Below are 10,058 nucleotides of genomic sequence, written 5' to 3'. Positions count from 1 at the left end.
TATGGGATGCTGGGATTCGAACTACAGTCCTTCTGCATGCAAGGCAAACACCCTACCTTCATGCTATCTCTCCAGCCTCTATTCTAGCTTTTTAACTTCCCTCTTGAATCATATTTTAGTCATCAAAACCATGAGGCAGATATATTACTATTCCAGTTTTATAGATAAGGAAACTGAAGCACTGAGAAGTTGGAGGCCACATAGCAAAAGGTGAATTCTGCCTCCAGAGCTCATGTACGACATGACTTATATGACCAGTGAAATCAGTAAGCTCTCCAAGGGCTGGGGTCATATCTTGTATCAAGGGTATAACATTTGATTGGTATATATTAAAGGACAATAAGAAATTGCTAAAATAATAAAACTTAAGTTCTGAAGGTCCTTAAATATTTGCCAATATTTAAAGTTCTTTAAAAAAAAATCTAGGGGAGAGTAAAAGAGCATGTATGGAGCCTGTAGTTATACCCATGACAGTATTCTTCAAGGGTGGAGAAACCCTGTATCTCTTAGGCCAGGGGAATTCCCTTTCTAATCTTCCCAATTTTTGCTGTGCCTATGCAAAAAAAAAAAAAAATAGCACAAATTAAAAAAAATTTAAAAATTTTAAATGTTGTTGCTTGTTTTTGTTTTTTGTTTTTTTCTTTCTCTTTTCTTTTTTCTTTTTTCCCTGTGCTTTGATTCGTCTTTATTTCAGGACCGAGGGTAGTGTTCAGTATTGCTGTGGTGCTTTTCAGGTTTTTTGTTCTTTTGTTTTGGGTTTGGTTTTTCTTGTATTATTTTTATGTTTTCCTTCCTTTTCCCCTTTCTTTTCTTAAATTGAGGTTTTTTTTTTTGTTTTTTTTTTTTTTTTTTTTTTTTTTTGGTTTTTGGGCCACACCCGGCGGTGCTCAGGGGCTACTCCTGGCTGTCTGCTCAGAAATAGCTCCTGGCAGGCACGGGGGACCATATGGGACACCGGGATTCGAACCAACCACCTTTGGTCCTGGATCAGCTGCTTGCAAGGCAAATGCCGCTGTGCTATCTCTCCGGGCCCGAGATTTATAGTTTCTAGAAGGACTGCTCCTGTTTTTTTTTTTGTTTGAATTTGTGCCCCCCCCTTTTTATTCTTTTCTTTTCTTTTCCTACCTTTAAAGAGTAACGTAACTTGAACCATCTTGAGGGGAAATAATGGAGGGCACCAAGACCAAACAGTCATATGAAAATTGAGTAGTAATAAAAAATGATCATACTTGAACACCAAAACCAAAACCAACTACAACAGAATTGATACCCAACCTACAACAGGTTAGACACAGAAGAGACCACTTACACCAGCAGCCCGGGGGCAAAGGAGGGGCAATATGAGATGCATGGTGGGAACAGGGGTGGAGGGAGGACAACATTGGTGGTGGGAATGCCCCTGATTCAATGTCACTATGTACCTAAAATACTACTGTGAATGATTTGTAATCCACTTTGGTCCAAATAAAAATTATTAATATAAAAATATTTTTCTGAATTACCTCTCCAGCTTCTTTTCACAAAAGACCATTTTGCTATTCCACATGCCATATTTTCTTACCATAAAATGAGTTTTCTAAATTGTCCCTAGTTATTTGCAACTCAGCCTTTCTTTTGCTCATTAACTCACATTCATGCTCATTTACTATTTTCTAATGGCTGAACAGAGAGGAAAGTCTTAAAATAAGGGTAGGCTAAAGGAGCGCAAAAGTCTTCATTAAGTAAGACTGAAAAGAGTCAAGACATCTCACAAAGTAACATTAAAACTGAGGTTTTCTTTCCCTGGCATGTGCATACTACTGGAAGCATCACTCTTCAGTGCTTGCTTTGTAGTAGGCTTGCTGAGGTACTGTACTATGTCTTAAATGATGACCTTTTGTGACAGTCAGAACCTCTTTTCATAGAATAGTCTCAACACACTGTGTGCCTGACAGAGAAGATAACCAAAAAGAGCTGATAAGGAATAAATAAAATAATGCTCCTTGTGGTAAAAACATTTCTCTTAAGTTCCTTGTAAAACAATGTATACTTTCATAAAACCATAGAATTTGGGTTCATAAACAAAATTGATGTAATTTTCACTTACAAAATATGTAAACAAAATATGTAAAACAAAAAATGTTTTCCTTAAAATGCAAATAAGATGGGAGAGTTTGGAACCAGGCATCTGGTTGGAGCATCTTTGTGTTATATTATCATAGATGTGGAAGTATAAATTATCTAAAAACACTTAAACCACACAAATACTGTATATTTCTGTCAATTTGAGGGTAACTAATAACTTGAGAAAACAAGAATTTGAACAACCAGGCACAGTCTTCTATAAGCACTGGACATTGTGGAATATTACATGTCTGAATTTTTTTCTAAAATAATCCTAAAACTCTACCATCATTAAAAATTAAAAATTAAAGTTTTTTTTTTTTTTTTTGCCTTTTTGGGCCACACCGGTGACACTCAGGGCTTACTCCTGGCTATGCACTCAGAAATTGTTCCTGGCTTTGGGGACCATATGGGACTCCACGGGATCGAATCAAGGCCTATCTTAGGTTAGTGCGTGCAAAGCAAATGCCCTACTGCTTACACCACTGCTCCAGTCCCAAAAATTAAAGATTTTTTTCATACTATAAACAAGCCATAAACATTATGTTTTAGGGGATTGGAGTGGGAGTACAGTGGGTAGGGTGCTTGCCTTTCACATTGCAATCCAGGTTCAATTCCCAACATCCCATATGATCCCCTGAACCCGCCAGGAGGGATTCCTAAGCACAGAGCCAGGAGTAATATGAGCCAAACCAGGTTGACTAGATGTGGCCCAAAGCCAAATGCATATATTAAATATTATAAATGCTGTAGTGCTAGATTATGCTAGAAAATGCTATGTTTTGAATACTTGTGAAAATGCCATTTATATATTTTGGATTGATATCACAGTATACTTCTGTCACACTGTTCTCTTTTGGATTTGTCATATGATGGACATTTTTACAAATGTGATGAAGTACTCATAAGTTCCACCCCTTGACCTGTGCAGATACTGAGATCTCTAGATACAAAGATCTGATTTTATCACCCAGGATGAAGCAGAAGTCTTCCAAACACCACGGAACACCAAGGGGAGAGTAAAGGAACCTGAACAAAGTCTATAGTTAATCCCATGACAATATACTCCAACGGTGGAGAAACCCTGTATCTCTTAGGCCAAGGGAATTCCTTTTCGAATGACCCCAATATTTCTTCATTTTGGTATGGTTATTGAAGTTGTTGTCTCCATTTATATTTATTTATTTATTTATTTATTTTCTTCTTTTCTTTTTCTTTAGGTGCTCTGCCATGTTTTTTATCTCAAGACCATGGCTTCTATGTGGTGCTTATCTTTATTGTTGGAGTGCTCACTGGATATTTTATTTGACACTTCTTTTTGTACTGTTGAGGTGTTTCACCTTCTTTTCCCTCTTCGTCTCTCAAACCGATGATGAGAGCCTCTAGAAGGACTCCGCCCATTTTGGCGTATTTGATTTTTACCCCAGTTTATCACTTTTCTCTTCTTCAAACAAAACCACATAACTGGAACTATCTAGTACTGCCTCCCAGTTAGAGGAGGAAACAAGGGAGGTACCAAGACCAAAACAGGTGTAGGACCACTAAGTAGTAAGCTAGGCTCAGAGGGGACCAAGTATTCTAGCAGCCCAGGGGGTGAGGGAGGAGGATATGGGAGGTAGGATGGGAACGAGGTGTAGGGAGGATAATTTGGTGATGGGAATCCCCCTGATATTATGTTAATATGTACCTAAAATATTATTGTCAACAATATGTAAGCCACTATAATAAAAATAAAAATTATATTTAAAAAATGTGATGAAGTACAACTTATCCCACTATATCTTTTTCTAATAGTTGATGCCTAGGTTTCATTAGTGATAGGGGAAAAAAAGCTTTTGTGAGAGCTATTGAGAGAAATGTGTGGCTTTTTTGCTGTCTTGTTTACTTAATTATTCCAGAGTCATCTCTGGCTATAGGATGTTTGCTAATATGCTAGATAGGGCAGGTTGGACTGGAGGGGTCAAACATTTCTTCTTTTCTTTTCTTTTCTTTTCTTTTCTTTTCTTTTCTTTTCTTTCCTTTTCCTTCCTTCCTTCCTTCTTCCTTCCTTCCTCCCTTCTTTCCTCCCTCCCTCCCTCCTCCTCCCTCCTTCCCTCCCTCCTTCCTTCCCTCCTTCTTCCCTCCCTCCTTCCTTCCTTCTTTCTTCCCTCCCTCCTTCCTCCCTCCCTTCCTTCTTCCCTCCCTCCTTCCTCCCTCCCTCCCTCCTTCCTTCCCTCCTTCCTCCCTCCCTCCTTCCTTCCTTCCCTCCCTCTCTCCCTCCCACCCTCCTCCCTCCTTCCCTCCCTCCTTCCTTCCGTCTCTTTTTAACAAAGAATAAAGTAGTACATATTTTGGGCTTTGAATTACATGATCTGTGATGCAACTACCTGTTCTTATTTGTAAAAATAATCATAAAAATATGGAAAAACAAGCATGCCTATATTACAATAAAATGTTACCTATAGAAGTAGGAGGTAGACCAGATTTGGCCAGTAGGTCAGAGTAGCAGATTCCTACATGAATTAATTCTAGGATTTTATTTTTGATATTTTTCTGCCAAGTTATTAGGATTTCAGTCATCCAGTGACTGAAATTAAGGGACAGCTGGTATAAATACAAGTGCACTTTAAAGATTCATAGGCTGCATAAGATTACTATATTTGACTTCTTTTCACTTGGAATCTTTTAACTTGTAGCATAATGTCCCTATTATATTTAGCAATTAGAGTGCCATCACAAAGTAAAATGTGGAACCATTATTCCTTGAAAAGAGAAAAAGACTTGCGGTATGAAGTGATGCATTCAAGGAGTGTGGGTGATAATTTACTCATATAATCATTTCTATTTCAGTTCAATGGCAAGTATTTCTGGAGATGGCTCATACAGCAAGGAAATCTTTAAGATGTGCACACCATAATTAATCTTTTTATATACTCTGATAGAAATATCAATAGTCTTTTCACAGTTTTAACTTTAGTTCTGGCCTATAGAATGACTTGAATTAAAGAATTACTATTATAAGAAAAAAAACCCATCCTACCTTGAGTTTAAAACAAAACATGTATCTTCTTCCTGTTATTTTAATTTCATCATTTAGCTCTAGACAATGAGCACTTTTGTCTCTTTTTCCTCACTGGTGGAGAGATTAGACATTGGATAGTCATTTTGCAGAGATTTCCTGGGACCTCTTGAGCAAGGTAAATATTCTAGCCACACCCTACACATACCGAATGACCAACCCGGGCATTGAGGCCTAGTCTGTGTTTTAACAAGACTGCTAGATTATTCTTATGCCAAATGAGGTTTGAGCATCATTGGTACAGATTATTATTTCCTGCCAACAAAAGTTAGAGAGAAAGGTCTGGTCTCAGACAAAGCTAAATGGCCTTTGAGTTGGTATATGGAAAAGATTCAAAATAAAGGTAGTATGCTTCTGATCTCTTGATGTAAGAATCTTGGTTAGTAGAAGAAACTAGAAAAGCTCAGAAGTTTCCATTTCAGCTGTCACCACATCACCTCCAGTCTCAAAGTCATTGATTCAACAACCATACTCATGGGACCTTAGTAATAGCATGTCAGGCAGGGAACTTGCCTTGCACACAGCACCCATCTTCAATCCCTGGCATCCTATATGGTCCCCCATGTACCACCAAGAGTAATTTGAGCACAGAATAAGAAGTAATCCTTGAGCATTGTTAGTGTGGCTCCAAAACAAACAATCCTCCTTAAGAACAAAACAATAACCGTAACCATGGTTATAGGTGAGGGCTGTTTTAGTTTTAGAAATATGGAAATTAAAATAAAATAAAACACTCTTTCTGTGTGTAGAGAGCTCACAACCCTGGAGTTAGGAAAAATAAAAAGAAAGGTTCTATAAGAATTCTATAATGAATACCTAGTAATCAAAAGGCTTCAGTGAGCGAGTGAGAGAGAGAGGGAGGGAGAGAGGGAGAAAGAGAAAGAGAGGGAGGGAGAGAGAGAGAGAGAGAGAGAGAGAGAGAGAGAGAGAGAGAGAGAGAGAGAGAGAGAATAAAGACAGCAAAGTTAAAAGAGGAGAAGAGGGCCAGAGCGATAGCACAGCGGTAAGGCTGTGCCTTACATGCAGCCAACACAGGACAGACCCCGGTTAAATCCCAGTATCCCATATGGTCCCCTGAGCCTGCCAGGAGCAATTTCTGAGTGTAGAGCAAGGAGTATCCCTTGAGTGCTACAGGAGAAAACCTTGAGTGCTCCCCCAAAAGGAGAAGAAATAAGAGAAGAGAGACTATTAAAATTTTATTTGTAGAACATTTAAAATTTGACTTTTTTAAGCCATTTGTTTAATGGCATGCTTTGGTCTGATTTGGAGATACAGATTTCTGCTAGTTCTTTATTCTCTCACTGTTCAGTTGAACAGAACCATAGGCTGTCAAAAGGTTTTCTTTCCCTTATGATGCTTATAGTTTGAAAAATCAAAATGCAGAGACCTACATCTATAAGCTATATATAGCTCAGGAACAGCATACTCCTAGATCAACCAAATCACTCTTTCAATTCTGCAGTATTGTGCAAAACATAGAGTTTTATCTTAAAATTACCTGAGAACTATAGAGAAAAAAATCATAGATGAAAACAACTATAAAATCTAATACTGAAATCAAACATCATAGAGTTTAGAGGACTTTCACCTTGACACAACTATTTTAAAATATTACTATAGTTTTAATGAAATTGTATGCATGGAAATATTTTAAACAATTATAGCAGTATGGGGGCCGGAGAGATAGCATGAATGTAGTATGTTTGCCTTGCATGCAGAAGGACAGTGGTTCGAATACTGGCATCCCATATGGTCCCCCGAGCCTGCCAGGAGCGATTTCTGAGCATAGAGCCAGGAGTGGCCCCTGAGCACTGCTGGGTGTGGCCCCCCAAAAAACAAACAACAACAACAAATATATATATATATATATATGTATGTATATAGCAGTATAGTAAAATACAAAGGAAAAAGTAAAGGCTGCTAACATTTGCTGACCAAACTGCATAACTATATATAGAATAGTAATTAGAAATAATTTCAAAAATGGCATTTTTGGTACATATTATTTTAGAACAGTTTAAAAATATTGGGAATAATTTTATACTTATAGAATATTATAAAGACATGCAGGATTCTCAATCTACTTTCTACTGTTAACATCATATATTATCATGTTGCATTTTAGTACAACTAAGAATTAATACTAACTACAAGTCAGAATATTTAAATTCACCACTTTTACACTAATATTCTCTTTCTGTTCCAGAATTCATATTGCATTTAGTTGCCACATGTTAGAATTTTCTAAATAGACTAAAAAATTATTTAGCTAGAAGAATGTAGGTAGACATGAGATTTATTATAAAGTACTGACATAAATGATTATGACTGAGAAGTCCCAAGATTTTTGGTGTTAGAAATTTAGAGGAGAATGATAAGCTTGAAGTCCAGAAAGTGGGAGATGGGACACTAGGGGTGGTTTAGAGCTCAAGTATTATTATAGTGACTTACAGTTTTTGATTGTCTTTCACCTCCTTTGCTAAATTTATTCCTAGGTACTTCTTTTTGATATGATTATAAATGGGAATTTCAAATTTTATTCACTTACAGTTTTTTTTACATATCAAAATACTATGTTTTTATTTAAAAATGGGGGGTCAATTTTACAGTTGGTTCCTGTAAGAATTTCCCCTTATTTGAACTTTTTGCTCTGTTCTTTTGATTTGATGGGTGAGGCATACCCACATAAGGGAGAACGATCACTTATAGTCCTGTAATTCGTAATACCATTCATAAATTAATTGAATCCATAATAACCTTCCAGACGTACACATAATAATGTTTGATCTAACATCTTGGTATCCATGTATCAGTTAACACATGTAACCTAATAATTACAGAGTGTGTCCTGGAGTTTGAAAAAGGTCCTCATACTTACAAAGTATATATTTAGCCATTGGGTTAAATTCCCAGCCCTAATACATTTTTAAAAGTGAAGTAGAATATTCAAGTTCCTTGGTCATGTCATGACATCTTCATTTAAAATCCTCACAGACAATGCACTCTAAATGTTCCTACATTTCTTTCCCCATCAATTCACCTAGATAATCCCCATAAATCAGTTGAATTCTCTGAAAATCAATTAAATTATAGTGCAAAAATATGAGCTGTTTCCATAAAGACTAAACTGAGTATATTAATAATAGATTTAAGATAATTCAAACTTGGCCTTCAAAAAAAGTATGAGGGTGACAATGTTAGAATATTGGGAAGTCAAGGAGATGAGGATTCTGCATTCATTGTTCCCCATGTGTCTGTCTTTCAATTATTGTTGGATTTTTAAAGAAACAGAAATTGGCAATTACTTATTGATTTATTTCACACACAAAAAAAAGATGGATGGGGAAGTTCCAAAAGGGAATCACTTTCAGGAAACTTCTTGGCCCCAAATAAAAAGATTTAACAAGTGACTACGTTTTATGTTAAAATACGCAGTTTAAGATAATAAAAACAGTGTGAAGATGGTAAGTATAATAATCAGCAATATTACCACTTTATACCATAGTATAAATCATTGTACCATTTGTTGTAAAATTTATCATAACAAAATTTTCAAAGTAAGCATGCTTCCTTTTTCATATACCTTGATTCAGTATATTTCTCTGCTTACAAATGTATGCATTTGATAAGAATGCAAATGTTTGCATTAAATCTGTTTGTTTTTGGTAAAGAAACAACTAGTCAAAGTAATCAGAACTGGAGATTTTGTCTACCATCCTGAGCTTAGATGGGAGGGGTCCTTGGGATACTGGTTAAAGGGAACTGGGCTCTGTAGTGACTGATTTAATGTTGGAATGATGCTTGCATGACAAGTATAATGAAGAGTTGTAAATCCCAATATCGCAATACAAATGGTTAAATTTTTTTAATTTTTTGGCTTGGGAAGGTGCTCCAAAGTGTATCTTAGAGTTCCCAGGAGCCACTACCCGCAAATTCTTAACTAGCCATTTGGAGGATAATGCAGTGCCTTCATGGGTCCTGCAGTGCTGGTCATCCCCCTGCAATTCTCAGGGCCACAAGCTTTACTCCTTGTAGTGCTTAGGGATCATCTAAAGCCAGATCGAAATTGGCTACATACAAGGCATGCACCTTGTTTAATCTCTATATTATCTCTTTGTTCCCTTAAATTTATTTTTATTTTAACTTAATGAAAAAATATCAATATGAAATTAAATATCAGGTAAATTCTTTTGTGATTTTTAAACTGAGATCTTAATAAATTCTTGGAATGTTGTTTTTAAATCACAGACATCCTCACTTCCTTAAGGATCATTTAGAAATGTAGGCAGGGGGTCCAGCTAGGATGATTGCTTTTCATATAGCTGACACCGTTGATTCTTATGCCCCATATTGTTCCCAAGATGTATCAGGAGTGATCCTTGAATTCAATATAAGGAATAAAACCTGAGCATCTCTAGTTATACCCCCTAAAAAAAGCAAGAATATGCTTTGGTGGTCATTGAGGTGAGGTGGTCCTACCATTCAGCACTGAGGCTCCAAAAGGGTTAAGTCCTTTCCTTGGATATGACGGACCTAAAATCAAAGAAATGCCCACCCCAAATGTTTATATATTATCCCAGAATAAACACTAAAGCAATAATTTTTAAAATACTTTCTGATCTTTCACTACTTCTATGTTGTATATGTAAACATTTCAATCGGATTATTATGTTACTGACCCTACCCTGATCAGTGATTGTGCCCTACCCTAGGGTGTGAGCTGGCATTCTGCTCCCACCCTAGGGTGGTACCTGATTCTGGGGTATAAAAGCAAGGATCTGTGGAAGATGGGAGGATTTGGCTGGAACTGATGCTGAGGCTTTTGGCTTCAGTCTTGTCCTCCAAATAAAGCTGATATATAGCAGCCTGACCTGTTAGCCTTTTACCTGCCGCATTC

The sequence above is a fragment of the Suncus etruscus genome, chromosome 1 (assembly GCF_024139225.1).
Source record: "Suncus etruscus isolate mSunEtr1 chromosome 1, mSunEtr1.pri.cur, whole genome shotgun sequence".
In the NCBI taxonomy this organism is placed as follows: Eukaryota; Metazoa; Chordata; class Mammalia; order Eulipotyphla; family Soricidae; genus Suncus; species Suncus etruscus.
Note: the sequence above shows the minus strand (reverse complement) of the source record.